The sequence below is a fragment of the Sceloporus undulatus genome, chromosome 2 (genome assembly GCF_019175285.1).
Source record: "Sceloporus undulatus isolate JIND9_A2432 ecotype Alabama chromosome 2, SceUnd_v1.1, whole genome shotgun sequence".
NCBI lineage: Eukaryota > Metazoa > Chordata > Lepidosauria > Squamata > Phrynosomatidae > Sceloporus > Sceloporus undulatus.
In genome coordinates this window covers 303,691,413-303,696,905 of record NC_056523.1, presented here as the reverse complement: position 1 = coordinate 303,696,905, position 5,493 = coordinate 303,691,413, and the positions used below count along the sequence as shown (strand labels likewise).

Genomic DNA, 5,493 nt, shown 5'->3' with positions numbered 1-5,493 from the left:
CCAGCTTCTCTGCAGGGGCAAAAAGGACAAAGCATTCTGCCAGGATCTGAGTGCCCCCCTCCTCTGGGGGGATCTTCCCTCTCCCCCTCACCAACCCGCCATCTCCCCCTCCTCCATTACCTCCGAGGTGGGTCCCTGACGCTGTTTTCCAAAGGGGGGGTAATAATAGGGTGCCTCGACTAAGTGAGAATGAATGATGGAGAAGAATGAGAAAGAGAGAGTGGGGGAAGAAAAGGAGGGGGGAAGAGGAGGGGAGGGTTTGGGGAGGGGATGGCTTGGGGGGTGCCTTTTGTGCCACTGAAAGGCTTGGGTATGTTCCCAGCTTTAGCCACCTGCTCAAGCATCATCCATTGGGGATGATGTCTCTTGCAGTCTTGGACGGGATGAGAATACTGCAGGGAAAGGAGCTGGTCTGCTGATGCTTTCTGGGGCTGCTCCTGAGGAGGCTGCAAAGGTTTGTTGTGCCTTGGGAGCCTTTTCAAGTCCTTTCCAGCTCAGAGAGATCTCCTACCTAGCAGGGGATCTGCTGGCTGCAGAGAAGGGGGTGTGTGTCATTGCCAGCTCTTGAGGCTGAGAGAGTGTAACAAAGGCCACCCCTAGTGGGTTTCCAGGATCCGAACCCTGATCGCCAGAGTCGGAGAACGAGAGGTATGTATGTGTGTGTACAAAGATCTGTCTGTCTGTCTATCTAATCTATGTGTGTATGTGTATCTGTGTATCTATGTATGCATATGTGTGCATATAAAGACTATAGATATAGGTATAGATAGAATCTATCTATCTTATCTAATCTATTTCATCTATCTATGTATCTATGTATCTAATCTATCTAATCTATGAAATCTATCTAATCTATATATGTATGTGTGTGTGTGTGTGTGTGTGTGTGTGTGTGTATATATATATAGACATATCGGTATAGATCTATCTATCTATCTATGTAATCTATGTATGTATGTATTTATGTATGTTTGTGTATAGGTATAGGTATAGATAGATCTATATTTATCTATTTAATCTATCTGTTCTATCTATCTATCTGTCTATCTATCTATCTATCTAAAGTATGTATCTATGTATGTGTGTGTGTGTGTGTGTATAAGGACATAGATATAGGTATAAATATGTCTATCTACAGTATCTATTTTATGTATCCATGTTTCTAATCTATCTGTCCATCCATCTACCTAATCTATGTATCTATCTATCTATCTATCTATCTATCTATCTATCTATCTATCTATCTATGTGTGTGTGTGTGTGTTAGGGCTGAAGGGCGGGGTATAAATATCATAATAAATAAATAATATAGATAGATCTATTCTATTCTATTCTATTCTATTCTATGCCCAGGAGTCTGCCAAGAGGAGCAAAATCTCCAGGGGTGTGTGTGTCTGTTGTGTGTTTTAGAGAGAGTGTGTCTCTTTGTGAGTGTGTGTTCCCCCCCCTACACACACACACACACACACACACACACACACTGCCCCAATGGGCTGCCATTGTCTCCTGGGCGCAAGAGCTGCAAGGGCTCGACCCTTCTCCAATATTTTGAGAATTTCTCTTTCTTTTCTTCGTCGGTCGGAAGCTTTGGGAAGCCTTAGGGATCCAGGAGGAGTTCCCTGGAAGAAGAGGCAAGGGGCTGCCTTGGGTCGGATGGGGTTTATTTCTCGACTTGAAGTGTGTGTGTTGGTTTGTGCTGTGAGTTGGGGCCACAGGGAAAGCAAAGCAGGACTGTTTTGCTACCATTGCACACACAAACATAGAGATTGTTGGAAAGCAGGTTCTGTGCTTCTGCCTGGTTAAAACTAAGAGGGTTTTCTCTCTCCAATGCGACCTGAACGAACGATCCTGTGGCTTCTTCTTGGGCCCCGATCCTGTGCAGAGGATCCTTCCCAAGGATGAAGCAGCGGCTTCATGGGGATGGAGGAACTGATCCGCCAAACATGGTTTCATTCTTTTCTTCTTTTCCTAGCAATTCTGGGTCTCCCTTCCAGACAAATCTGCTGAGACCGGCTCTTTCTTTGCCTAGATTATTTTTAACCAACTAATAGGTAAGTATATTAAATACATCTCTTTTTTCCCCCTTGAGAGGGGAAAGAAGAGGAGGCGAAGCAGAGGAAGGCGAGGCAGCCAAAGAAGCGGGTCTTTTCCCAGCTGCCCAGGAGGCAATTCAAGGCGCACCTGTCCGCTCCAGACAGAGTTGCCCGCTTTCTCTTTTCTCTTTCTCTTTCTCTCTCCCTTTCTCTTGTCCTTTGGAGCCAGGCTTTGATTTATTCCCTTTTCCGCCCGTTATTAATGTGCTTTAATCAACTCAACTCTGAACGGTGAAGGACAAAGGGAGGAAGAAGAGAAAGAAAGAAAGAAAGAAAGAAAGAAAGAAAAGCCCTGAGGAAAACAGCCCTTGAGTCCGTTTTTGGAACTAGGGAGCTGGAGGAAGGGAAGGGAGGAAGGCGAAGTGTGAAAAAGGAAAAGTGAGTGAGAGAGAGAGAAAGAGGGAGAGGAAAAGAGAAAGTTGCCCCCATCTTTGACAATTGGAGCCTCAGGAGCCTGGAATCCTTATCGAGAGGCATCTTTAATAGACACTCCAAGGGAAACTCCGATATAGTTTCCCTGGATAGTTTTGGGTGAGTTGTTGCTTTAGAAAAAAGGAGAAAAGGAGGGAGGGAGGGAGGGAAGAAGAGGGGGAGGGAAGGAAGGAAGGAAAAGGAAAATGAGACGGAGAAAGGAAGGAAGATGAAGAAAATGAGAAGGAGGGAAGGAAGGAAGGAATGAGGAAAACAAGGAGAAAGGAAAGGAAGGAAGGAAGGAAGGAAGGAAGGAGAAGGGAAATGAGAAAGAGAAAGGAAGGAAGGTAAAGAAAACGAGAAGGAAGGAAGGAAGGAAGGAAGGAAGGGGAAGAAGAAAAAGGAAGGAAGGAAGAGAAAGAAAAAAGAACGAACGAGCAAAAGAAAGAAGAGAAAAAGAAAAAGAAAGCGGTGTCCAGGCGAGGCAGCCACCCAGCCAACGAACTCGACTTTCTCCGGGAGGCTGGCCGGGGGGCTTTCTCCCTTTGCCTCTTGAGGGTCTTTTCCCAGCCCTGCCCTGGCTGCCCCTGGCGCCCCTTTCCTTCCCAGGGGGCCCAGGGGCAATCCCCAGGGCCTCTCCCTCCGGTGGCCTTGGGGGAGGTGAGAGCCCTTCCTTCCTTCCTTCCTTCCTTCCTTCTCCTGGGGATCGGTGGAAGGAGAGGAAAACCCAAACTATTACTTATTCTTTTTAAAAGGAAGGGGTTTTTTTTGGGGGGGGTAGTAATGAATCCCGTCCCCGTTAATTCAGGGCTTTAGAGGGGATCAGGGTCAGAAAGAGAAGCCCTCCTCAAGGGGGATCCAAAGAGACAGCCACCGCCTCCAGGCTCCACGATCCAGAGAGAAAGGAATAGAAAGGAAAAGAATCCCGCGGCTTCCATTGAGCATCTCCACTCTCTACCATCGCCTATAAAATAATAAGTTTAATAATAATAATAAGAATAATAAACTTAAAAGTGTGTAATAATAATAGTTGTTGTTGTTAGTTGTCACCAGCCTCCTAAGCCCTCTACCACCGCCTCAGTATTAATGCTAATACTAATACTATACAGAAAAGAATGTAATGATGATGATGATGATGATAAGAAGAAGAATATGCATAAAATAATGTAATTATAAATATAAATAGTAGTTGTTGTTAGTCGTCACCAGCCTCCTAAGCTCTCCACCAACGCCTGAATATTAATACTAATATTAATACTATTCATAAATTAATGTAACAACAACAACAACAACACAACAGGTAGTCTTTTGTGGTTACCCTCCTTTTAAGCCCTCCGTAACCTTTATAATTGGGGGGGGAAACTGCCACTCCCCCCCCCCCCCTATATTACAGCCCAAGGCTGTGCTCTCTGCTGGGAAGGCAGCCCTATTGGGTTGAATGCCACTTACTCCCAGCCGGCGAGCGAGGAGAGGGTTTCATCGCGGGGAGTCATTTCCTTTGGGCTGATGGGGGAGATCGGACATCGGAGGGAAAGGATCAAGCTTTTGATTCTTTTGATAAAGAACCAAAAGACAACAAGCTCCCCTCCAAAAAAAAGAGGGTTTGGAAGGTGAAGTGGAGTGATCCAGGTGTGGAGGCGACCAGCCCCAAAAATAAGAGAAAAGGGGGGAATTAGAGGGAAGGAGGAGGAGGAGAGGAAGAAGAAGAGGAAGAAAAAGGAGGAGGAGAGGAAGAAGAAGAAGAAGAAGAAGAAGAAGAAGAAGAAGAAGAAGAAGAAGGAGAAGGAGAAGGAGATGAAGGAGGAGGAGGAGGAGAGGAAGAAGAAGAGGAAGGAGGAGAGGAATAAGGAGAAGGAGGAGAGGGAGGAGGAGGAGGAGGAGGAGGAGGAGGAAAAGCAGCTCCACTGTGTCTCTCTCTCAAAAATAGTTTTTTTTTCCAAAATATTAAAAACAGAATTCCAGCTGAGAAATCGAGCGGGGATAGAGAACAGCTCCTTCCCTCCCCTTCCTTAACGCCTCATTCTTTTCTCTGTCTTTCTTTAAAAAATTAAATTAAATTAAATTAGTAAACTTCCTTCCTGCCTTCAAGCAACAACAACAACAAGTGACTGAGAAACCCTCTCCTCTGCACAGGAGGCTGGGGGGGGGGGATAAATCCCGGGAAATATAGCCTTTCCAAATAGCCTTTCAAACCCACCTTTCTTCCATTCTCTCTCTCTCTCTCTCTCAACCTCTCTCTCGACAGTTTATTCCAGGACTGAGTTCGGAAACGTCTGAAACCAACGCGTTACAAACGGCAGCAGCAACGATCCCCAGCCCGCCTCTGGGACACAGGGATTTATTCAACTTTATATATATATAGTTGAATAAATATATATACAGTATATATATTCCGATGTTGTGGAAAATGCAAAGCTGTCCATTTGAACCTGTGTAGAATAGTTTGATTAACAATTTTAAAAAAATTAAAAATATATATTTTATTTATGTATTTATTTATTTGGGAGTCCTATCTGCAAAGCCTACGAAATGAGAGAGAGAGGGATTGCAGGGGAGTTGGTTGAAATAAAGTGTAATAATAATAATAATAATAATAATAATAATAATAATAATTTGGAGCAATCCTTCTCTAACTGTTTCGGAAAAGCGGAGGAGAAACATTTCCCACTTGTTAATATATATTATATATGTATGTATGTATGTATGTATGTATCCCTCTCTCTCTTTCCACTTTCAATTCTGCCGGAAAAAAGAAAATAAAGAAAGAGGGATGGGGAGAAGAAAGAAAGAAAGAAAGGGATTAGAGAAGGCTATCAAGCGGAATTATTCGTTTATAGCAGCCAGATGGGAGCAGAAGGGAAGCTGAGGATGGCCAGATTTGTGTGTTTGTGTGACACTGACCTCCCTCCAGGAATGCATTCTAAATAAAAGGAAGCAACGACAGCCCAGGATAAGATCGCCTTAAATCGGAAAAGACTCCAAAAGGGCA

General features: G+C 44.3%; 1 long non-coding RNA gene across 1 annotated transcript; it reads left to right on the top strand.

Moving 5' to 3' along the window:
• The first annotated feature begins 311 nt into the window (after positions 1 to 311).
• LOC121923773 lies at positions 312 to 5,117 on the top strand. The gene is made up of 3 exons (XR_006102461.1): positions 312 to 648; positions 1,973 to 2,051; positions 4,750 to 5,117. It is a non-coding gene; the product is annotated as an uncharacterized LOC121923773 (long non-coding RNA).
• Positions 5,118 to 5,493: the final 376 nt, after the last annotated feature.